At 35.1% G+C, this 27,528-nt stretch overlaps 1 protein-coding gene across 3 annotated transcripts in view; it reads right to left on the bottom strand.

Moving 5' to 3' along the window:
* The window catches only part of LOC126972446 (breast cancer anti-estrogen resistance protein 1), a 150,618-nt gene that overhangs the window by 69,127 nt on the left and 53,963 nt on the right, over nt 1-27,528 (bottom strand). The window lies entirely within an intron of this gene.

Below are 27,528 nucleotides of genomic sequence, written 5' to 3' on the forward strand. Positions count from 1 at the left end.
ATATATGACAGTGGCGCTTAAAGAGATTTTACCCCAATAGGGTACCGGCTCTGCTGGAGTCGGAGAATCCCTCCCTGCTGCTCGGCATATTCTCAGCTGTCAAATAAATGACTGTAAAATCAAAGAGAGAGAGAACCGAGCTAACTTTTACCTAAGTTAAGTCTGAGCAAAGTCTAAGCTACACGTACGATCTATAGATCTCAGCTTTAATGGCTTGTAGTTTAAAATGATTGCTCAGTTTATGTAACAACATATTTTGGAGACTGCGCGGTGTCCCAAGAGGCACTAGGCCGTCGCCTGCCGCTGTGAGTCGTGTCATGTGTGACCGCTTTAATTTATTTTTTTGTGTATTTGTTTTAATTTTGAGAGAACTACTTGTTTTAATTGTAGTACAGATGTTATTACACCTAAGCTAGTGTTGAAGCCGGGATTAAAACGCAAATTGAAACAAAACTTATGGGACCTTTGGACTGAAAGTCAAACACTTCATTAAAGTTCTCTTGACAACGTTACGGAAGCGAAAATGTACTCATTGTTAATTTACATTTATATTCAATACGATAATAATATCGTTGAAGATCGCTATCATATTAACTTAACTGATCTTAACTTTCTATCAATTCACAGAAAGCGTGGGCTTGGCTCCGTTACAATATTATTTGAATGGCGTTAATGATTCATCATATTTCGTGTAACTAATGAATTTTAATCAAATTATGAATAAGAGGAAAGCCGTAATGAGTGTACAAAAAAAGTCTCCCAAAACCACGGACGAGTAAAAAAAGAAGGACTCCGCGCCGTGATATTAGCAAGTGAAGCACCGTTATGCTAGTGTGTGTGCGGTTACGGGGGATACTAGTTACACAATTTTTTCACCATTAAATAAACATATATGGCCACAAATACTTTTATAATATCGTTTTTACATTTTTACACAACGCACGACATTTTTAAAATATTTTATTGAGACGCAAACAGATCTGTCACAGACGATGACAATACTTATAATGGCAGCCTATCGGCCTGTAGTAGTGTAAGTGTGTGCGTGGGGCTATGTATTTACACGTTAATCAGCTTTTTTTGGTGCTACACTATTATGTAAGGTGACACGGAGTTTAGTAGTTTTAGTTTTTTACTAGTCCGTGCCCAAAACAAATACTGAATTCTTACCAAAATATAAAAGGAAATGTCAGGATTTATGGGGAGAGTACTTTGATCGTAGATCTTTAGAAAAAGGAATTGCGTTTAGAACTTTGCAGTCTCAGCCTCCTCATATACCGTGGTTTTATAATGTAAAGATTAAAAGGAGATTGATTGTTATTGCTCACAGACTGAGATCCGGACACCGGGCATATTTGAATAAGTTAAAATTTTTGATGAAAATTGCGGAGTCACCTCTATGTGATTCATGTGGAACAATTGAGCATGTTGAGCACTTGTTAAAGGAATGTGTCCGATTTCAGTCTAGTAGAGACAAAATTATAGGACTTATGGGTTTGAACAGATTTGATACGGGCATGTTTGTAAATATACTTGCCCGCCCTGCATCTAAGGATGCCATAAGTCTGTTTGAATCCAAAAGTCTTATTTGTTGAATACTGTAGGTATAACTTGCTTTTCCTTTTATTAACTTTTTTTTTAGTTTGTTAAGTTAAGAATTTTGTTTTTCTTTCGTTTTTTTAATGTACTCAGATTATAATGGGACTGACATGTACATACATACGTATTAAAGCCCCTAAATCAATAAAGAAAAAATAAATACAATCCTAAAACATACCAAAATTCTCAGCGACATCGCAACTGCACTGACAAGATGTTAAGTCACATTAGCCCAGATATGTCACTAGCTATAGCGCCCTTCAAACCGAAACAATAACTCTTGCACACAAAAACTTGACAGTAATAAAGGCGCCATTTTGTTTCCATCTATCATGTGCAAAGAAGCTTTACACAGGTGAAATATTGTATTAGAAAACGTTTAGTTAATTATCAATAACTATATTCTCGAACGAAACAAAATTTATGATGGATGGAGGACTCCAACGGTTCGCTCAGTTGGAAGGCCTTTCGCACGGAACGCGAGAGGTCGCGGGTTCGAGTTCCGCATCGTTCATAAATTTTGTTTTAAAATTTTATTTGTGTAATTACTACATTAGTACTATTTTGTGTAATGCCTGCTATAGTTCTATACTCTACGAAAAAATGACGAGAGTAAAATTTTAAGATGCGCGCGCATCACTGTAGTAACTGGGTGAAGTTGGTTCCTAAAATGTTCTGACGTTTGCGACATTCGTTATTTTTTTTTGGTTTCTTCGTCCATTATTAGGATAGGCAAAGGATTCAAGCCCGTAATCGTTTTTTTGAAATTTATTATACCATACAAATCTGACAATTTTAATTAATACAAGAAATTTAAAACTGTCTGACATAGAATATTTTGTCCCATTCAGTTTCCAAAAACTTCACTACCATTATTGGCAGTTTTTAGAGATAGAAATTGCCAAGAACGAAACCCTGAAATTTTTAATTGGAGCCGCAGTTCTCTTTATCGCACTTACGATTGTCTCGCCCGTGTTAGCGCGATTATATTTTGTTGTTTTGGAATAATTATTAAATCTAAAAAATACCTCAGCTAATGTTTCCTCTTATAATACGGTTTCTGTTCCTATTTCAGAGGAATATCTCTTGCGATTACGATGAATTGCGATTTTCAAGTGATAGTGAAGATTTTGATGATAATAAATAGAGAAATAATATAACTTATTATATTTCTGTTTTGCAATAATTAACAATTTAATATACATTTATTACAGACAATTGGTTTTCCAACAACAGCTTTTCTTTCGACAAAGGTCCCCCAATGACTTCTTTCCCCTATCTCTGTTTCCACCGTCGCACGACACGCCACACATTATGATATCATCCCCACCATCTGGATGTGTGGCGGTCCTCCATATTGCGGTTTTCAAGGAGCTTTCTTCCACGTACTACAAAGCTGTGGAATGAACTTCCTTGTGCGGTGTTTCCGGGACGATACGACATGGGTACCTTCAAAAAAAGCGTGTACACCTTAAAGGCCGACAACGCTCATGTGATTCCTCTGGTGTTGCGAGAGAATGTGGGCGCCGGTGATCACTTAACACTAGGTGAACCGTACGCTCGTTTGTCCTCCTTTTCCATAAACAAAAAAAACAAACATCTAAAGACTTCTAATATATTGGAATATAAATTGGTATTAGGTAAAGATTAAATTTCATTTCATAGTATTTATATCATTTTGTTATTCAAAAACATCCAAATGAAAAAGATCACTTTACGGACTGCGCGTTAATAAAATGAATGAAAGAGGGTCGAAGCTTCGCAACAATGGCGGCCCACTGGTTTCCAATCAGGCATATTGACTGGGGTCCAATCGTTGCCGGCCTATTCTAATACTTTATTTGCTCACAAATGTTCGATCGCGGACAACACAAAGAATCATGATAATACAGAATGCATTCTGCAAGCTGCTATTTAACTACTCTATGGATAAAGGATTTTCTTTTTTTTTGTTTGAATGTCGAAGCTGATTTGCTATAGATAAAACTAGTGCTATCTCGTGAGCTGAACTATTGTGTTTATAGTATTCATGTCTTATTAACTGAATTTTTATATATTTATTTACTTATTAGCACCGTCAACACAATAATCACATACCCCCTTATTCATAATAGTCTGCTAACTTGAAGCATTGCTAATCTTCTCTCACTCTGTCTTCTTCTATTGACCTAAGTCAGAATGAGAAAAAACACTCCTTAGCGGCTGTTTTAAGTTAGCGGACCATTATGAATAAGGGGGTCACTAATTACATTAAATATTTTTCTGAATAAGTCTGTGTGTTATTGCACTTACAGGCACTACACTGTGGTGGTTACCACATCCAATTATAACATACCTAAACATTATTTTTGAATTTTAATTGTGCAACATAAGAACTAATACTCCAATACATTTATACAATAAGAAATAATTCGTTTCTATAAAGTGAACATTTATTAAAATGAATAAAACTTATATATTACAGTCAGAGATAGGTGATACAGGCAATGAAATTGAGAGATCCAATAGGCACAAAATAAGTTGGAAGACCAAGGTAAGGGTGGTGTTATGGAACATGCTGGAATAGACTGGCTTATGTTGGGGAAAACCGTATACTATTGAAGAAGATGGAGAAGGCCTTCACCCACACTTCACTCCACTAGCATACATACCAGTGGGAGGCTACTTTGCACCAGTGGGAGGCTCCTTTACACAGGATGCCGGCTAGATTATGGGTACCACAACGGCGCCTATTTCTGCCGTGAAGCAGTAATGTGTAAGCATTACTGTGTTTCGGTCTGAAGGGCGCCGTAGCTAGTGAAGTAGAAGAAATTACTGGCCAAATGAGACTTAGCATCTTATGTCTCAAGGTGACGAGCGCAAATGTGGTGCTGATCAGAATTTTTGGGTTTTTCAATCATCCAGAGCGGCACAGCATTATAATGGGCAGGGCGTTTCAATTAGCATCAGCTGAACGTCCTGATCGTCTCGTCCCTTATTGTCATAAAAAAAAACCAAACTAGCACAAATAAATTAACAATACCAAATATAGTTTTATCAACACGTCATGGCTGTATAAATTGTTAATCATATCTCAAATTTTATTGATATTACATTATCTTATTCATAGGATACCTTTAAAAATATTTAGTTGACTAACCTGTCAAATTCTAGATCACGGTCTAATCTATGGTGGTATACAAAAGACGAAGAAAAGGTACAAAGAAAATTTCCATCAAATTCAAATTCAGATTGGATCACTTATTTTAAGTAAAAAACTACCACCCATTCCAAAATGAATGCCTCAAGGCTGATTTACACGTATCAAATTGATTAAAAATTTACTAAATTTTAACTTAATTTTAAGTGACTTAACCCGTGTAAACAGTGAATTTAGTAAGAAGTTGCAAGTTAAAATTTAGTTGCAAGTAAACAAAGTAGAATAGAATTTTGTCTATTTTTCGGTTAAGTTGGTGGGCGTGGCTAATCACTTGACACGTTCGGACAGGCAAAATTTAGTTAAATTTAAATGAAAAGCATAAGCTGGCGGAGTGATTGCAACGTAGTTCCTACTTAATTTATAAATAAAAATCTTTCGAAAATGTCGAAGTGGACGGAAGACACGACAATAAAGTTCATTGAAGAATACATAAAGGACGATTGTTTATGGAATATTAAAAGCTTAAATTACAGAAATAAGCAAACAAAACAACATTGTCTTGCCGCTATAACGTCAGCCATGGCTATTGCAAATTTTGGTGTTAAAGAAGTTGAAACAAAAATAAAGAGTATTAGATCAACATATCTTGAGTGAATAAATGAGTTTAACTAGTTATTTTGTATTTTTACGTGTAAATGGTTACTTAAAATTAAGTTGCTTGAAATTTATTAAAATTTAGTTAAGACTTGGCAACTTAATACGTGTAAATCAGCCATCAGACCTGAGAAGAACGGGCATCGAAAAAATATGTTTACAAAGTAATATTGAACAATTAAACTAATAATTTAATAGAATGAGGGCGGTCACTCCATTCCCAATCTGTGGTATCATTAAGAAATTCATTTATGTTATAGTAACCTTTACCAAACAAACGTTTTTTAACATTTCTTTTGAATAACGTAATACTTTTGTTTTAAACATTTTCTGGGATCTTGTTATAAAAGCATATACATCACCCCAAAAAAGACTTACTAACTTGACTTAGCCGAGTAGTAGGCATTATAAGTTTATGTCTGTTCCTGGTGTTAACATCCTCGAAATACGCTAAGCAACTTAATATCCTCCAAGCAATAATAACTATTAATATAACAAGAACCAACAATATCCAGTTCATGATATTATCCGATATAAAAGCAATTATTCTAGATGGAATCGCTCGAAGCTATAGCCATCTTTCGTTTAGTATGGGTTCGCACTATTCAATTTCAATTGATCAACTGCTAAATCGCTTGCAATTTGAACTGTCTGAACAGACTTCCAATCAAATAGATAACAATCGATTCAATAAAAGATTTCAGTACATGTTTTAGATTTTCCCGCTTATTAATTTTCTTTTTTGTTTTTGACAGTTTGGGACGAGACGAGCAGGACGCTCGTAATTGATACGGCCTGCTCATTACAATGCAGTGCCACTCAGAATTCTTGAGAAACCCAAAAATGCTTAGCGACACTACAATTGTGCTCGTCACCTTGAGACATAAGATGTTAAGTCTCATTTGCCCAGTAATTTCACTAGCTACGGTGCCCATCAGACCGAAACACAAACTGCTTACACATTACTGCTTCATAATAATAATAATTATATATATATATTATATTATTATATATATATATATTATCCTGCCCCAAATGAGGCATATATAGCCTGTGTTATGGCAGGACAACGATATATTTAATACAATATACTTACTTAAATTACATACATATAAACATCCATGACTCGGAAACAAACATCCATATTCATCATATAAATGCTTGTACCTACCGGGATTCGAACCCGAGACCTCAATAATGAATTAATAATAATAAACACATTTAATGAAATTCGACTCTTTCTATTTGTTTAAGTTACCCGCATTTTTTACGACAATTTTTACATTAAAATATTTTTCACAATTCTTCACTTTCCGCCTTCTTGCCTGATAATGTTTTATAGACTTTAAATGTTTTGCAAAATTTTTGTTGAGATAAATATATGTTTAAATAAAATCGTAGCATGTGAGTCCGCCCTAACCACCTCAATTCCTTTCGGAAGTTAAATATTGACAGTTGAATGTTCCTAGAAGCAATACATTTAAATACACATGCTCGAACGTGTCTCTATTTAGCTACAGATAAGCTGGGTCAGTCATCTTGTACTTGAAGTGTGTTTACTTAAGTACATGGATTTACGTGTAATTCACTTAAATAGTTCAGTTTTTGAATTTACACGTTCCAAGTCAAAGTGCAAAGATAAGATGCAACTTAACTCTGATCTATTAATTGTAGATTATTGATTCAATTCACAAATAAAATTCGAAAACATAATGTTATGATCGCTTCGGGACTCGAACCCACGACCTCTGGCGTTCAGTGCCAGTGCTCTCCCAACTGAGCTAATCGTTCGAGTGACGTATCGTCATAAAATCTTGTATGCTTTGTTCAACTCTCTGGTTGTGGCTTTATCTACGAAGAATAATCCGTATTATATTTAGGTACTATTTCAAACTTATTTCAAATCACTTCATACTAAACTAATAGTTAATTTTTACTTAGGCGGTCCCACCTCTTATTACGTAGTATTTACATCCTCTTTGAGTACACCAAGCTTTTTTTCTATCACAAAGCTTATCTAAGTCGATACCAGAGATAAAACATATAATTTTTTGTGCCTATTTGAAGCGCCACTTTCGAGCGTCCTAATTCGAGAGTACTAATTTTGACGTATAATACAAATGGCTGCGAAGGAACGTAGAATAGCCAAAAGTACAATAGCATAAATTATTACCACATAAATACCACTGGACAGGCTGTTCCATATGTTTAATAGCAATTTTTTTGTGCCTATTTGAAGCGCCACTCGCGAGTGCTTAGAGAACTTATTTTGACTTATAACACAAATGGTTGGGAAGGAACGTACAAAACTCTGAAGTATTTTTAAATTTTGAATTAATTTCGTTCGTTTTCCGTGTTTATTATGCTTCAAGAGTCAACGTAATAAAGTATACAATTTTTTTAATAGTTTTCCTAACGATGTTTGTTTAGTTGAGGTTGTCATCACTAGTTTTATTACCGCAGACTCTCTCTACATGGCCAACAGCGCCAAAACGGCGAATATCAAACAGGCACAAAAGCACTTTGACAGCCGCCAGTCCAGTGGTATATAGTGGGGTTCAGTGGCGTAATGTCACACCCGTGTCAAGGGGAATTCCTTTCATAGTCCCTGGCTTGTACTGTTTAATCAATACTTCCTTATCATGATCAAACATAACCACAATCTTGTTCAAGTTCCAATCTAATAATTAAAAGTTTTGAGGTAACAAACATAAAAAAAATACTGACGAATTGAGAACCTCCTCCTTTTTTGAAGTCTGTTAAAAATAGGTGTGATTGTGTCATGAGGAACAAAATAGGCATTAAATAGGAGACTATAATAATTATTTAAATGAAGTTCTAGTAATGAACAAATTTTGAATTGAAAACTTGTTTAGGAAGCTGATCGCTTTTTTTGTGGATATTTAATGATACTTCCGCTCGAGTTGACGAAGGAAACTCTACTGTTTTTACTGTCGTATGCTGTTAAGCACACTCCAGTTTTCTTTATATAAATTACGTAATTACTGTATTTATGTATATATGTACCTGGAAGACCGAGCCTTGCTTGAAAAAAAAACTAATAGGACAATCTGGATTCGAACCGGGGGTTAGTATTTATTTCTTCTGCTTTCCGGATCACCCAATGTCCCATCTGTGCTATTATAGTCTTGTATATAGTGGCGAAATTTACCTTTGTATTCTAATGTTATTGTAGCTGTTTCTCATTAAAACAAGGATAAAACTACATTTTTAAAATTGAAACCTAGCTAGATCGATTTCTCGCCCCCGAAACTACCTGTGTACTAAACTTCATTAACATCTTTGGAGCCGTATCCGATTTAGATTATATATATATATATATATTTATATTCAAGAATTGCTCCTTTAAAGAAGATATACCATGTAGCCCAGTGGTTAGTGACCCTGCTCAATGAGCTATCGCCACAGAGCAGGTAAAAGTCATCTCTTTATACCGTAGTTCAGTGGCTATCTCGGTAGGTGCTATATTTATATATGGTTAAGTATATCGTTGTCTAACAGGCTATACCTAATTGGGGGCTAGATTATTTGTGTAAAAGTGTGTCAATATGAAAATAATATATCTTCATTCGGGCTTGTTTACAGAGGGCAACATTAAGCATTCTAAAGAATAACAAAGTAACACCAATTCATGCAAGCCTTATGAATTAAATTATTCTTTCACTACTACGAAAATAGGTTTCTAAGTATAAACATCGGTATTACATTTATCGAAGTAGGCGTTACTTTGCGGAAAGCAATAATCATCCAAATGTTTAGTTCCTTGAGTGTTAATTCCGCCAAAATTTCGTCTTCAAACTATTCAACATATGTTTCGACTCTAAACGAGGCATCCTCAGGAGATGGTAACTCGCCAAACTCTGGCACCAGCCTGAATTGAATGAGTTTTTTTATTTTTTGCGCCCAACCTAAGGGATAGGGCTACCCTCCAGGACAACGACGGGAGGGAAATTGAATGAGCTGGATACCCTCGTCGCATGAGTTGGCGCGCTGTGATTAGTCGGCTGTTGTGACGTGTTACCCCCGAAAGAGATACGTTACAATGGTGAAGAATTCAAATTTGTATGTTCATTTAACAATGTAAACAATATGTTATTTTTGTGTTTTATTATTGCTAATTGTTCTAAAGCGGAATAATTTAAATTTAAATAAAAAATTAATTAACACTCAAAACATTTGGTAATCAAGATTATATTTGACAAAAACAAAAGAAGCTGTGTATTAACATATCCGTGAATATGTCTGACGTCATAAGCAATCTTCTCGTGGTAATGTTCTTTCACGGTATTACTGAAGCCGGATTTGTGCAATAATCTTCGCAATAAAAGGGTTTTACGGTTCGCAAATAACTGAATCTTGTAGGGATTGGAGAGTTTGGCAAACAATGGAAAGCTTTTGAAATGGCCGATTTCTTGTCCATTTGTGATATGAATACAGTTTTTATTAAGTCTGGAAATCACTTTGATTTGAATGGTGGGAGATTAATGATATATTCCATAAGCGTATTCATTAATGTAAGTTTATTTATATTTTTAATATATGCCAATTTAATATTAAAACAGAAAAGAAAGTTTCAGCATAAATATAGCTTTAATAGCTTTTAAGCACATGTTTTAGCATTAAAAATTCGATGAGAACGTGCTTGTCAACAGCTAAGTCCCTAGTACCATAATACTCAGCGTGCCGATAATCGATTCCCGTCATACAGATTGCAAAAACGAAGCGATAGTCTCTATGCCGAGATATTTTATAATATTTAATTATTTATCAAATCTATCGCGAAGAGATATCTTTTTATAAGGTAAGATACATAATAGCTTTAAGGGTAAATGTATACACTTTTATAATAAAGTCTCAGCTACTGTTCAGTATAAATAAATTTAAATGTTTTATAAGAAATGACTCTATCGTATATCCTGCTATTCCACAGCTGAATATCTAAGTGATTGGACAGCCTGGGTCTAGATTATGATTATTTTATAGCAATAGCAATGACAGTACAATATTGTTTATTTCATTAAAGAGCGCAAAAAAGAATGCTAGGAGAGTTTCTTGCGCCGCTTCTTCGGAGAGAAGAGCAGAGCACCATTTGTTTCCAAAGCGGTAGTAGCATCTAGTACATTAGAAAAGAAATTAAAAAGAATTCTATAGGAATAAATTTTTTTGATAATAAATGCCTTTTATGTCTTTTATATTTCGATGTATGAAAACCTTTTAATTTCTCTGAACATAATATATTTAAGCCAGTGAAAATATTCAATAAAATAATTATATAAACATTATATCCAGTCTGGTATAGCCATAAACAATTGGCAATTCGAAATAAGCTGCGTAATTATTAGCAGATACAAGTAACAATTAGAACCTTTAGCTTTTAACAATAATCATTTTGTAAGCAAAGCAAATGATCTAGCAATGAGCAATCGCCTAGAGGCATAAGCTTTTGTGTTAATCTTCGAGTATTTACCCAACAGAGAAGGTATCTTTGTAAAATAGTTATCGAGAGTTTATATGCTTTCAGAAGACAGACTATCCGTGACGCCCTTCTTAGTATGTGATAATATATGCAGTACCGCAAGCCACGCGCAAAACGTCTTACACACTAAATATCCTCGTAGATCTGATAGACCGTGCCGCACCGCGCCGTACAAAAAGTGCGAGAAAAATATACCGTTCGCTTCTACACGCGCTAACGCAGACGACGCTCACTTTAGTCTGTAGTCTGCACTTGTTAGTGATTGACGTGTACCATCATAGCGCTAAGCATAAAAGTATCGATGTTGATACAATAAATAGAAAACAGACCAGCACTGTATGATACATCTTTGGCAGAGTATCATGACAGAAATTTAAATAGAAAATTGTGGGATGATTTTTTTTTGGATATACTTTTAAAACTGAATGTTTAATATGAAACTGTCCCTTTAATAATCTTTCTGAAGTAATAGGATGAACCCAATATTCTCTATGTCTTCTTCTTTTTCATATCTCAAGTACGAAATGAGACACCGCAATCTCTGTACTTCCATTGCGTGTACATCCCTACAGTTCTGCCGACAAAATGACCGAAAGTGAACGTCGTGTGCGTTGAGTGTGTGTAATATCTGCCAAAGACATTTTGCTCGCAATGCAGATTTTTTGTGTGCCGCAGACTGCGTAGTAATAGGCGTCAGTAGCACACGTTATTTATAATGCGTTTAGAGCATAAAGTCAGCCATAGGTGGCTGATTATACTATAAAAGCCCTGCATGTTTCTTTTCCATTTCATTTTCATTGACTTTTGTGTGCAAAACAGAAAGTATCATTTAGTTGATCAGTTGTAAGCCCTAAAGGAGGAGATTTAAAAATTGAATTCAATATCAATACAAATTGAGTTATAGATTCTATAATTTATTTCCCGGTCACGCCACCCTTCCCTCTTGTTTGGCATCCCTCCGGCGAGCAATTTTCAAAGCTCATTCCCACGTACAACCCAACTTCGGAATGAAAGAACAAAAACCGTTAAAAACCGTCTTGTAAAACTATGTGCTAGACTTTGAGCGGCGCTAATCATTTATAAATAATCAAGTGTTCTGAATTTAAAAAAAATTGCGTGTGTACAAAGTACACATATCCGAAGTGAAACCTGCATTGTGCATGAACCTCTAAACTGAATATGAAGTCCTGGTACATGTTGCTAGGATGACACATGATTTCAGCCGCTATGAAAGACATTACTAACACCGCTACCATATTTATGTTCTCCTGGTGTCTATGCAGTTATAAGTCGTGCGTATGACATAAGAATATATTAAGGTATACCTAGTCGCGTCACACATAAAAATAAAATAGTATGCATATTTCTGTCTCATTCTGTGCCGGCTTTATCCTACACATTATTGTATTTGTGTCTCTTACCTGTCGTTTTTTCCGTTGCATCCGGTTTGAAATCACAACGATTCTAAAGAAGTTTAACTTCAAAACTATCCACAAGAATATCTGTACTCTGCAAATCACACGCAAGAGAGCCGTGTCCTTTCGTTCCATACTTTAAGGCGTCAATAGATAGATATCACATAACCTCAATTATCATTCTATATCTTAATCACAATTAACCGTTATTTCTCTTAGAGTCTCCGGAGTAAATTGATTTTGCAAGTTTGTATGTGTGAAACCGGAACGACCCCGACGAATTGAGGCATGATTCGCGAAGATTACAAACACGCTTATAAAGAGTAAGTTTGAATATTTTATTATCTTTAGTAATGTTATTAAAAATTGACTGCTTTTTCAATTGATTTGCTGTAGTATGAATTTAAAGGATCTTATCACTACATACATATAATAAAACAAAGTCCTCCACCGCGTCTGTCTGTCTGTTCGCGATAAACTCAAAAACGAATGGACCGATTTTCATTCTGTTTTCACCAATGGATAGCGTGATTTTCGAGGGAGGTTTAAGTATATAATTTGTCAAATTTTTACAGACTTTCTATACATTAACAATATTTGTTGGAGGTGTCGGAAAAAATAAGCCGTCTGGAAGCTTTCAATGGAAACGATGTCTAAGCTCTTTGAGATGTATACGCAATAATGTATCTTAAATATCTATCTTATCTTAAATAGTTCTACAGAAAAGTCCGCAATCGCATATGTCTATCTATTAATCATACTATATCCATTTTAATACTTTGAAAATTATAAAGCGGTAATGTAAAAGCTGTTTACACAAAAACGATATTAATCCTTATAATTTTATTACTACATATTATAAAATCATTCATTTCCGATGGCTTTAGACTACATTATTCCTGAATACTAAGATACATAATTTTTTTATATTGACAGAATTATTTAATAAGGTCATTCAGGTTACTTGATATGAAGTGATCACCTGGATCTCAGAAGAAATGTTGGCCTTGTACTTTTAGCTATTGTACGTTGGCAGCCATTTGTATTATATGTCAAAATTAGTTCTCTGGACGCTCGCAAGTGGCGCTTCAAATAGGCGCAAAAAACTTTGCTGTCAAACATATGGAAAAGCCTGTCCAGTGGTTTTTATACAGGCCAATAATGTATATAACCTCTACGTAAAGGACACTGAGCTGTTAGACATTTAGTTATGTTTTCAAAACAGATAAATAGTTCTTTGTTTCGGCCATAAAACCAGTCTAGACGTCACGTATTTCTAAATATATAATATTATTCAGTTTTATATCAGTGTCTAGTACACTACTAAATAGCAGACAACATAAACTTTTAATCTAAGCGTCTAGACAATATTCAACTTACTTTTTATTTTCTTAGTCACCAAACGAGCTTTTGCAATTCGAATAATAAAATAGTTATATACCTTGCAATTTTAAGATTAATGATACCACAGATTGGGAATGGAGTGACCGCCCTCAGGCTATTATATAATAAGTTTAATTGTACAATATTACTTTGTAAACATATTTATTCGATGAAAAAAAAAGCCCGCTGAGTTTGTTGCGCCCATTCTTCTCAGGTCTGAGGCATTCATTTTGGAATGGGTGGTAGTTTTTTGACTTTCAATAAGTAATGTCACATCCGATTTTGAATAAAAATATTTGAATTTGAAGGTTCACCAATTTTAAATAAAACACTTTTAAAAGATTAAACCTGGAAGACCTGACGAGATATGGAAAGGTCTTGAAACGTAGGGTTAACTAAACTAATAATAAAAATGTATCTTTTACGCATTTTTTTTATTTAAATATGTAACACTCGCGTTAATTAAAGAAAATACTAAGTTCACCACTATTCTATGGATAAGTCCAATAGCCATATCAATAAACTGGAAGATTGTTACAATACTTTACCAGTGGCTAGATTATGGGAACCACAACGGCGCCTATTTCTGTCGTGAAGCAGTAATGTGTAAGCATTACTGTGTTTCGGTCTGAAGGGCGCCGTAGCTAGTGAAATTACTGGGCAAATGAGACGTAACATCTTATGTCTCAAGGTGACGAGCGCAACTGTATTGTCGCTTAGATTTTTATCCTGAGCGGCATTGAATTGTAATTGGCAGGGAGTATCAAATACCATCAACTGTCTCGTACATACCGTGTACATTCACTGCGTCTCTTGGCTTCACGTGCCTACTAATTAAGTATATTATAAATAATAGCTAATAGAATCCAACGGGCCTGTGAACTCGTTGAAGTGAAAGTAAATCTGTGATGTATTAGCATGACTTTGTTATTAATTATTATATTTTATCGCATAGGAAAGACAACTTATAACAATTGATTAATTAGAGCTGGACAATGTTCCAGTGAAAGTCTTTATCGAAAGAGGGGTAGGGTGCTAATTGCAAATAATAAAATAAGGCTAGGTAACAAGTTCAAACAAGGTGTTTTTAGACATGTTTTTTGGTGAAAATATAGCATTTCGAGCTATGAACTGTTACACATATACTTAAGTCTTATTTGTAGGTTTCTAATGCTTGCTGTTGGTTATAGTTTGCACTCCAGAGCCTTTTTGAACTACCACTTTTCCTTGCAGTATAACAAGTTTTTTGGCATGATATGACGCATTTTTTTAGTACAACTCTCAGAAAAGTTATTCTTATAGCTTTACTTTTTTGTGTAGGTATATTATTCAGATTAGTAATGAATAACGAGGATTGTAAGCATATAAACTGTTTTCCACGCAAGAATTTTGAAAATATTGGCTTTGTTACATAGATGTCGGGCCGGCAGCCGTGAACTCATATCGCTCAAGGTCGCTGGCATTTAGTGTCGCCTTAAATATCCAATAGAGGACCAAAAATTTGAGTGATAGCTCATTTGTTTCAAAATGACGTCTTGAAAAATGTATCTGCTTGTAAAATATGCAAAAGCATATGCAATATGCATTTGCATATAATCCGGTCTCTAATGATGAGAGTTTTATAGACGGAAATGTAATAACTATCGTAATTGTTTGATATTATATATTTTACATTTTGGATGAATTTATATTTGGTAAGACAGAAAATATTATTATTACATATTATAATTATTATTAATTTTGTTAGCTTAAAAAAATTTGAGAATGAATCAAGAGAAGGGAATTTATTATTTATATTATAATGTACTAACAGATCATTGATGCGTTTATATCACTGCACTTATGTTTACACTTTTTTATGTCCATCAAGTCTATTTTTAAAACTATTTACCAATTTTGTATTCAAAGCGTGATTGTTTTTCATTCATTCATTCATTTTCAGCCCGAAGACGTCCAATGTTGGACAAAGGCCTCCCCCAAAGATTTCCACGACGATCCAGCGCTGCTCTCATCCAACGTATTCCGGCGATCTTGACCAGATCGTTGGTCCATCTTGTGGGGGGTCTGCCAACACTGCGTCTTCCGGTACGTGGTCGCCATTCGAGGACTTTACTGCCCCAACGCACATCAGTCCGTCGAACTATGTACCCTGCCCACTGCTACTTCAGTTTCGCAAGCATAGCCCAGCTATGTCGGTAACTTTGGTTCTTCTACGGATCTCCTATTTCTGATTCGATCTCGCATGGAAACTCCAAGCAAAGCCCCCAAAATCGGTTACAGTAACAATAAATTCACTTTCCTTTTGTATTTTTTTTTAATTAATTTATTTATAAAACAGTATACAAAGTTAGAACAAAACATATTGTACTCGCCAAACTTTAACGTTTGATAGCGAGATAACGCTCTTATTTAACAATACTTTGTACAATGAACACTTAACAAATGAAATAAATAAATATATATATATATATATACTAGCTGACCCAGCAAACGTTGTTTTGCCGATATTAAAATCGCGATACAAAAGTAACTGTTGATCGTAGATGGGTGCAAAATTTGAAGTTGTATGTATTTTTTAATGCTGACTCATAATGATACAAATTAAAAAAAAATGTAAAAAAAAGTTAAAAAAAAATCGTGTGGACAACCCTTAAAATTTACGGGGATGATTCTCAGACCTACCCAATATGCACTCAAAATTTCATGAGAATCGGGTCAAGCCGTTTCGGAGGAGTTCAAAGTTTAACACCATGACACGAGAATTTTATATATTAGATATATATATATATATATATAAAGAGTTTACACACGTATACCATTTCAGATTGGTTAAATACTCGCAGTGTAAAACTGATCTGAAGATCTGAGTTACATAATAATTGTACTTTTTGCTACCCTTGCATAACGTCACAACCAGTAACTCGGATGACCTTTCTTTATTCTAGTACTTTCCACGTTCCATGACGAATGCTGATCATTGCCGCCAATGATTCACAATTGCAGATATTAAATATTACGTCAGCTTTTCTTTCTTCATTCACACGTATTTTCTTAAGTTGAGATTAACTACACTTTTTCATTGAGTGGGATGCTTCTTTGCACAGGATGCCGGCTAGATTATGGGTACCAACAACGGCGCCTATTTCTGCCGTGAAGCATTAATGTGTAAGCATTACTGTGTTTCGGTCTGAAGGGCGCCGTAGCTAGTGAAATTACTGGGCAAATAAGACTTAACATCTTATGTCGCAAGGTGAATTTTTGGATTTTTCAAGAATCTGGAGCGGCACTGTATTGGGCAGGGCGTGTCAATTACCATAAGCTGAACGTCTTGCTCGTCTCGTCCCTTATTTTCATTAAAAAAAATATTGACCTTTTGCCGGATGATACACAAGTCATCGTATTTTTATTGCATGTATGGGTTATAAATATACAGAGTGGAGCTACGATAAAAAATTATGTAAATGATTTAATTTTGACATAAACTAACAACATTATATATTAACTAACATTCACCGTCGACTTTGTGCGCATGGAATAGTTACTTTGGGCAGATGTTTTTATTTTTTGGGAGACTTTTCAAATACACTCACAAACTGCTCTTTCCGCTGCTGGCAGCGCTCTTCTATGATACAGCGGATATCACTTGTCACTGTGGACAGTCTCGTTAATAGTATTTCCCTGCGAACTTAAATCTCCTATTTCATTCCCCAATCAACAAAATCATAATCACCCTTACGTGGTCGCGCAAGTAAACACGAAATAGGTGTCAATGCCAATGGCTACTAGATTACATGCATATTCGTCCAACATTTGGCTCTTTTTGGATCATTTATTTGTTGTTCTGTAAGTACCTATTAGGTATATTATTTAGCTATTAAGTGATGTAACGTGCTGTATAAAAAAAACGATAATTTTGATACAGGGAACTTTGAAACTATTTCATGAAACCATTCCACACACACAAATACCACGTCTCGTTATAAATATTGTAAATCCATTATTAGAAGTAAGTTCTAAAATAGTATTACGAGTATTATAACCTAACTTATAATAACTATAACATTACCTACACTTAACCGTTAAATAAACTACAGTTATCTTATTAAAAACATAAACTTAATTATTAGTTTAATCGTGTATAATCTCCCAACACGTTTTAATTAACTTATGTCAATATTCGAGCGACAAATGTCCAATAAAAACTTGGACAAAAACAGCGCATTGAACATGGGCGGTCACTTTTCGTTTTTAGCCGATCACGGATCACAGGAACTCGTACAAAAAACCTGTCAGTTACCACAGAGTGTGTCGATACAACGAAAATATAAACTGACCCAACACCTTAAACAAACTTAAAAGTAAATTGAGCTTTATTTATATTTTGTTTCACCTGTAAACACCGCTGTAGAATAGTATGTATTACAATGGCCGCAAAGTTTTTCAGATGAAACTCAAAATCAATTAGGCTTAAACTATTCCGCTTCTAAATAGTAAATACAAATATTCTTCTATCTTTTAAATTACTAAATTTACCATAGGTTTGTAAAAAGTTGAGCTCGTGAGAGGAACATACAAGAAACTCAACGGCTACTCTTTTCAATCAAATAGAGTATTTTACAATGGCTGTAATATACATAACAGATTAGTTTGTAAGGTGTTGCATCCAATATATGAGTCGTGTTTAAATAATACAAATTATTTCATAAAAAATAACAAAGAATAAACTGTATATAAATATAAATTCACGTATATTGAGTACATCAATCTTTAGAGCTTGAATTCATTGTTTGTGTAAGAATGCTTTGTGAACATGATGGTCGTGATTACTGTCTGTATGACAGTTTTTTTTTTAAATATCATTAAATTCTTTATGCCATAAGTTAAAAAAGTATAGAAAATTTGATTTGTGTCAGATTGTTTTACAATTTGAGCAATTAGAGCAATATTAGATTGGAAACATTTTATGCGTTTTTTTGTCATGGATCTACAAATAATTCTATCATTCTGAGTTTTAGTCATTAAGATTTCCAGGAAAGCACTTGTGCAAAGAACAATATTGATTATGTTAGTAATTATCTTTATATATAATATATAAATTTCGTGTCACGTTTGTCTGAGATGAGCTCTAAACTACTGAACCGATTTTCATAAAATTTCGCACACCTTTGACCTATTTTAAACTTATCTGATTTTCTAGAGGGGCCCAAAATCCTAGCTATAATAACAATGATTGCAATAATAAAATTCGTATTCAACAAAAATATTTTGAATTTTGATATGATATTTTGTATATATAATATGTATTTGTTTAAGTTATTCGAAGCGCACCGGTCACCGGCTAGTAAAACTTTATATTTTAGCAATTAAAACAACCATACGTCCTTAAAACATTTTGTTATCTTAAGCAATATTCTTAAACAACTTCAAATATAATGAATTGTAAAGTCTGCAATCTGCAAGCCAACCAACGGCGGTGTCTTTAAAGCAACAGCACTGTGACAAAAATATCCACATGTGCCACAAAAAGGCTCCATGGCGGTCACTCGTAAAGACATTTGCAAAAATATCTCACACCATACACTTCTCTGTATAAACCCATTAAATCGTCCTCATAACTTCCAGTCCTCGTTTTCTGGGAACGTTGTACCTGCTTTTAACTTAAAGCCGACGTCATGCAACACGACCCAATTCGATTATTGATCCGGGTGTAGCCTCTCTATGCAGTGAAGCGACCTTTCGAAATCAATAGGATAATGCTCGTGACCCCATTGAGTGACGTTCGGACAAATATTCGAGGCCACATGCTCGCCTTCGACAGTCAAGTGTGCTTTTATGGTCCATATCATGCGACCACCTTCTATTGATCTATTATGGAGGACTAAATAAGGAATGTACCATGATGTATTTGTGATATAATAATATTATTTTTACCCGACTACGCAACGCCACAGACGGTAATGTTTTATCAGTCTAAGTACGTTGCTTTGTGGCGTTTTAGGGACCAAGCGTGCAGAACTATTTCTATCATTACCATGTTAATTGAATAGTTGTAAGAGACTATGGAAGAGCGATCAGTCAAAAGCAAATATGTAGTATAGTATAGTTTTTAGCCGGTTGGTTTTTGTTCTTGGTTGTAAGTAGGTAGTCAGTTTCTTATTAATACAACTAAGTATCTACATGCATCAATAAAAATCTGACCTCTATAAAATATTAATTAATAAATTACATTAAGTATTAATTCTTAATTATATGAGATAAACTTTTAGACATTATTTCATTAAAAGAACAGGGAAATATCAAATAAGTACTGTAATGATTGAAACTCTACAAATTCCGTGAAATAAAAAAAGAAAGATTTAAAATTTTGATATGAAATTTTGTATATCAAATGCACCGGTCACCAGATTTTAAGACTACATATATATATTTTTGCAAGTAAAACAACTATGCATTAATACAAATATGTTTTCTATAAAATATTATTTAAAAATCACATTTAGATCTCCACCAAAGTTATCAGGAGCACTCGCTAAGTTAATTCAATGAATGCCTGAAAATATCATCTAAATAGTCTAAATAGCGAACATCCACATTGGTATTTTCTATAGATATTGAAAATAATAGTCGTTACTGTGATGTATGTACTTAAAGGTAGTATATCATAATGTATAGAATTGTAGATCACACTTGACGCTACTCACAGAACGTAGTGATTGTATTCTCTTGGTTAGTCACAATAAAAGCCTCGTTACGGAAGGACGTGTCTTATTTACTACTACCCGATACTCTTCAGTTACAAATCTTAAATAATAATAATCGTTTCTAATAGTAAACTAAAGTAGATAATCGTCGGTTAAATATAAAACGAAGGCTAGAAACAATAGACTTAATGATAAATGAATCTCAGGCGACGACAGATCTTAATACACATTACTCAGCCCAAAGACAATTTGTCTGTTACTTAACGGAGATATTTCTGTCGTGACCGAGCGGTTTGCTGTTGCTACCAGCGCCTCCATTCAACTTAAAGACAATAAAGACATAACTTGGAAATCGTGGCGAAGAAACGTAGATAAAGATAAGTTATGTTTATAATTTTTAATTATTATTATTAAACGTAGTTGTATACTTTTGTAAAAGAATCGTTTTTGTTTACATTCAGTTTGTTAATTCCAATTTACGGCGGCCATTTTGAATTTTTTTTGTAATTATTATATTTATTGTTATAGAGGCAATATTTTGTTACTGTAATTGATTTTGATTGACAAATCGTAACCAGTCAGCCACATCTGGCAGTGCTCCTTAGTATTTTGAACATTTTATTTATTGAAAATGCAGTGCCGCTCAGGATTATTGAAAAACCCAAAAATTCTGAGCGACACTACAATTGCGCTCGTCACCTTGAAAGGTAACAATATTTATGACTTTCTTATAAAAGTGTATACATTTACCCTTAAAACAATTATGTATCTTATGAAGCCTACTAGAATTAGTTACAATCAATCCCCAATGAAAATCACTATTAAGAGCAAAAAGGTGACGATTTTTCTGAAAATATATTAAATTTTCATAAATGTACTGACAATGAACAGTCATAATATTTATTTCTTTAAATTTTTCTTTGAGAGACTCTCCATAACCAAGCTTATATATATAGCACGAACAGCTCTCTTTTGCAGAGCAGATGCGTAAATCCCTTAAATGTATCTTATATATATTGCGTCTCCAACTTAAGCTTTTCATACTCACGTTCACGATTTAACTTAAAAACACACCTGAAACAAAAACAAAGAAGTTTGTTTAATTTATATAAGCCATACAAGTATTGTAATAATATACTTATAAATATAACAACACGACCAAAAGTGAATGAACCATTGTACTGGGGACAAAGGACGTGAAGCGACTTCAATAAAACAGCATTTGGAACTTCAATCATCTTAAAATTTAAATATAATTTAAATGTCTGTTTTTTTTATGAAAATAAGGACCGGGACGAGCAGGTCGTTCAGCTGATGGTAATTGTTACGCCCTGCCCATTACAATGCAGTGCCACTCAGGATTCTTGAGAAACCCAAAAAGTTTCAGCGGCACGACAATTGTCACTCGTCAACTTGAGACATATTCAGATGTTAAGTCTCATTTGCTAATTTCACTAGCTACGGCGCCCTTCAGACCGAAATACAGTAATGTACACATTATTGCTTCACGGCAGAAATAGGCGCTATAATTTTTTTTTTGTTTCAAAGATTAATGTTTGGTCTCCACTGTGCTCCAACTAGATAGCACAGGCCTATGCCTGTGCTATTCGTATAGTGCGGCAACTAATACTACGCGTACGTAGGCGTACTCGAGCCAGTCTCGTGTGGTCTAGTGGCGAACAATGTATTTTTTTATGGAATAGGAGGACAAACGAGCGTACGGGTCACCTGGTGTTAAGTGATCACCGCCGCCCACACTCTCTTCAACACCAGAGGAATGAGGAACAAGAGCGTTGCCGGCTTTTAAGGAAGGTGTACACGCTTTTCTTGAAGGTACCCATGTCGTTTCATCCCGGAAACACCGCACGAGAAAGCTCATTCCACAGCTTCGTAGTACGAGGAAGAAAGCTCCTTGAAAACCGCACTGTGGAGGACCGCCACACATCCAGATGGTGGGGATGATATTGTAACTTGTGGCGTGTCGTGCGAAGGTGAAATTCGGCGGCAGGAATCAGGTTGAACAGCTCTTCGGAACACTCCCCGTGATAAATGCGGTAGAAGACACAGTGAAGCGACGTCTCTACGCAACGCCAAGTGATCCAGCCGTTCACAGAGTGCTAGGTCCCCGACAATTCGAGCTGCTCTGCGTTGCATGCGGTCAAATGGATCGAGCTGATACTGGGGTGCGCCAGACCAGAGATGACAGCAATACTCCATGTGAGGCCGGACCTGCGCTTTATAGAGCGCTAGAATGTGGGCCGGCTTGAGGTATTGCCGTGCTCTATTTATGACGCCCAGTTTCTTCGAAGCCAATTTGGCTTTGCCCTCCAGATGGCCACGGAATTGGCAATCGCTCGAGACCCAGTATTCCGATACTAGGCGAGGCTTTAAGGGAAGTGTTCTCGAAGAGCAGTGATACGGCTAATGGGGTTTTTTTAGTGGTAAACGCGCAAACTTGAGTCTTCTGGGGGTTAAATTGGACAAGGTTCAACTTACCCCATTCCGCGACCTTCTCGAGAGAGGACTCGATAGAAGACACAAGTTTCTCCCGGCACTGGTCGACGTTTTCCCGAGAGAGACCTACATGGCCCGTGTATACGGCATCACCAGTGCTGTCGTCTGCATAGCAATGTATGTTAGCGGTGTCCAACATATCATTGATATGCAGAAGAAACATCGTGGGAGATAGCACACAGCCTTGGGGCACTCCAGCGTTCACGGGCTTGGGATTCGAGCAATAACCGTCGACAACGACCTGTATGCTGCGCCCAGTGAGGAAGCTGGAGGTCCACATGCATAAGCTCTCGGGAAGCCCAAATGATGGAAGTTTTGGGAGGAGCGCCTTGTGCCATACACGATCAAAGGACGTGTGTGGAATGTGTGACGTTGACGTGTCACAATGGCATGTTCTGTTAAACTTTTTATTAATTTCAATGTAAAATGACACGAAGCGTATGTTACAAAATTTGAAAGATGCCATTGAGTGTCAAGATGCCACGTACACAAGCATCTAATATTTGCCGCAATAAAAAAGCTATTGTTCGTAGGTAGTGCGGTATCTAGTTGGAGCGCAGCGGAGACCAATCCTTAATCTAAGGTAGAACATTTATGAAGTTTTATCACGGGGAGTGTTGCGAACAGCTGTTAGAATAATTTTAAAATATAAGTGAAGTGTCTGTCTGTGATGAGAAATTCAATTTTATAAAAACTTGTCTTTCTGTCTGTTCCATCCAATATCCAAAACGGCTCGACCGATTTCAACGAAACTCATGAATCTGAGCACAAATTAATTAATAAATATTCGCGTACCAAAGGCCGGCAATGCTCCTGGAGTTGAAGCGCAGCGGAGACCAATCCTTAATCTAAGGTAGAACATTTATGAAGTTTTATCACGGGGAGTGTTGCGAACAGCTGTTAGAATAATTTTAAAATATAAGTGAAGTGTCTGTCTGTGATGAGAAATTCAATTTTATAAAAACTTGTCTTTCTGTCTGTTCCATCCAATATCCAAAACGGCTCGACCGATTTCAACGAAACTCATGAATCTGAGCAAAAATTAATTAATAAACATTCGCATACCAAAGGCCGGCAATGCTCCTGTGATTCCTCTGGTGTTGCCAGAGAATGTGAGCGGTGGTGATCACTTAACACCAAGTCACCCTTACGCTCGTTTGTCCTCCTTTTCCATAAAAAATACATAATATACATAAACATCCACAAGTCGGAAACAAACATATTAATCATATAAATGTACACCTACCGGGTTTGGAGCCCAGAACCTCGCTTAGTTGGCAGAGTCACTAACCACTGAGCTATGTGTCGTAAGTCGTACTTAGGTATTTTTTTTAATGAAAATAAGGGACGAGACGAGCCAGACGTTCAGCTGATGGTAATTGATACGCCCTGCCTCTTAAAATGCAGTGCCGCTCAGGATTCTTGAGACATAAGTTGTTAAGTCTCATTTGCCCACTAATTTCACTAGCTACGGCGCCCTTCAGGCCGAAACACAGTAATGCTTACACATTACTGCTTTGCGGCAGAAATAGGCGCCGTTGTGGTACCCATAATCTAGCCGGCATCATGTCCACTGGTAAAGGTACTTAGGTATAGAATATCATATTAAAAATGTTAAATGAAACGTTACATTCGGGGGTCGTTGAACTTACTAATATTTAAATCCTTAAAGCGATATGCTTTGTTGTAAGATAGTTTGTCATGTTATGGTATTAATACGTCAAAAACGTATTTTAAATTATAATTATTCTACAGTAATAAAAGCATTATCTACAAATATGTAATGTTTTCTTTATATTAAGCTTTCTTTTTATATTAAGGTTTATCTGTATTTTTAATATGTAACGATCGAGGGAGGCGATGACTGGTCCATGCGTCATGCTCTTGAACAGACGCTACTCGTGGTGGCTGGATGATCTTGTTACCGGGAGGTCTGTTTGATGTGTTTTTTATTATTATTATTTCCTTTAAAGTTAAAGTAATTATATATTTTATTTTATGAAATGCTCACATAATGCCTCTATTTATTTACGGTATGTGTGGATTGATGCATCTACTATACTCAATAACTCATTATAAGTATTAATTTACTTTTTTATTCTTTTTGACTTATTCGTGTAAGCCTTTCAGTTTTTGACATTTGAGTATTTTTGTTGCGTCACTTTGTATAAACATTGTTATTGAAATGATTTGTAAAACAATTAAAATGTAAGTCTTGGCTTAAAAGAATGGCAATGAGTTTCTTGCTACTTCTTCTCATTAGCTCAACCCTTTACGAAGTAGCGGTAAATTCAATAAGAAACAATATTTTTATTTTTTTAACATTCATAACGGGCGTTTCCAATATACTATATACAGATAGAGATATATTACTACCTTCTACTGTCAGTATTTAGCTGTCAATAATCTGAAGCTGTCCCAAGATACCCAATAAGTCATTCTTATCGCCTTTATTGGTACGCGTGAATTGCAATTTCTGTACAAAATTTTATCGCTGGTAAGCTTATACGTTGTCCCATTGACAGACAGCGTGTACGGATAAGGTGAGTTACCATCTATAAGTTTATTGGGACAGAAAAGTCAACGATAGTTACGATTTTTATCTCAAGTAAGAAATAGACTGCATATTGGGAATGGCCGTAAGACGTTGAGTATTTGACGTTTGAGTATTTTCTGTTGTATCACTTTACATATATTGTAATTGAAATTATTTGTAAAACAATGAAAATGTAAATGTTGATTTAAAATAGTGCCAATGAGTTTCTTGCCACTTCTTCTCATTAAAGCTCAACATTTTTCGAAGTGTACGATGACATTATAATATTTACAGAACTTGCCACCTAATTAGTAATGATAGGACACAAGCGATTTAAGAAAAGCTGTCTGTAAATTATAATTAAAAACTTATGATGGACGAGTAGTTTTAACTTGTAAAATGAGAAAGAAAATAGATGGCTATTTTGGGGTTATTAAATGAGTTTATTGAAAGATGCTTTAAATATTCTTAAAATATATTATGATACCACAGTTTCGAAATGGGGCGACCACTCTCAGGCTATTAAAGATAAATTTTATTGTACGATATTACATTGTTAACCATATTTTTATGGAAAAAAGAAGCTCACTGAGTTTGTTGCGCCCGTTCTTCTCAGGTCTGAGGCATACTTTTTGGAATGGGTGGTAGTTTTTGACTATATGTAAGTGATATTATATGCTATTTTGAATTTGCGATAGAATTTCAATTTCTCGAAATAATTTCTTAATAAAAAACCATTTGGCTAAATTCGTGCCAATATAATAGTGGGAGGCTCCTTTGCACAGGATGTCGGATAGATTATGGGCACCAACGGTGCCTTTATCTGCCGTGAAGCAGTAATGTGTAAACATTACTGTGTTTAGGTCTAAACGGCGCCGTAGCTAGGGAAGCTACTGGGCAAATGAGACTTAACATCTTATGCATCAAGGTAACCAGCCCAGTTGTAGTGCTGCTCAGAATTTTTGGGGTTTTTTAAGAATCCTGAGCGGCACTGCATTGTAATGGGCAGATCATATCAATTACCATCAGCTGAACGTCATACTAGTCTCGTCCTTTATTTTCATAAAAAAAAAGACATCAGCTAATAAAAAATATATTTGCCACTAAAAGTGTACTTCATCGAACCGGTTTGCATAAAAATATTTGACTTTGACTTAAAATTATGAGTCCAGCTTAAATGACTGCATGTAATTTATTAAGAGGCACTCTGTAATCAGGGAAACGGTAATACATCAAAGTAATTATTGCAATAAGTAACTTGTTCCGAAGAGGCTGTCGGCTGTAAATAAACATGTCATTTAGTTGGCGTGCAGTGATATGTCTACAAGGATATCAACGAATTTGGTGTTGTAAAATAATACCGCAAGAACTTTCTGGTTTGAGTGCGAAGCGGCCTCAAAATTGGTTCGCGTTTCGAATAAATATGATATTCGTGATATGAAAATATCTTTTTCATTTCTCATACACGGAAAGTAATATCGTTTTGATCTGATTATTGGGTGGAAAATGCTGCTTCCCTCCGTAGAGAGGGAAAAATTCATACAAATTACTTCCCACCCAAAGGCCGGAATGAACTTTAAAAATAGAACTGCTGTCAGCTGTGAAGAGTTTTATGTAAAAAAAAAACTAATTAAAAAAAAGCTGCGGCCATGTGACTTTCTAAACAGCCAGTGTGAACTTAGCGCAAACTTCTTTGAGCGGAATAAACCGCAACAATTACGCGGAGAGTTCCATATTTAAAAATTAAAAAGTCGTCATAAATTGTCCTACTTTGACAATTAATTTTAAATAGGTACTACTAATATTATTATATATTATCAATAAATAGTTTAGATAAACAACTAGTTTTATTTTCCTCATATTCGAAATGAAAAGTAGCGTGTTTAACACGGGTCGAAAGAATCTATTCCTACCCGGACTATAGTCTAAATACCTCGGGAATTGATTATTTCGACCCTTGATAACAATCTACTATTTTTTTTTAAATAAGGTACTAGACGAGCAGGACGTTCAGCTGATGGTAATTGATGAAGTGTGCATATCATGATGGCAATGAGGTAGGCACTGTACCTCGTTACAAACCTAAATAA

The sequence above is a fragment of the Leptidea sinapis genome, chromosome 26 (assembly GCF_905404315.1).
Source record: "Leptidea sinapis chromosome 26, ilLepSina1.1, whole genome shotgun sequence".
NCBI classification, from domain to species: domain Eukaryota; kingdom Metazoa; phylum Arthropoda; class Insecta; order Lepidoptera; family Pieridae; genus Leptidea; species Leptidea sinapis.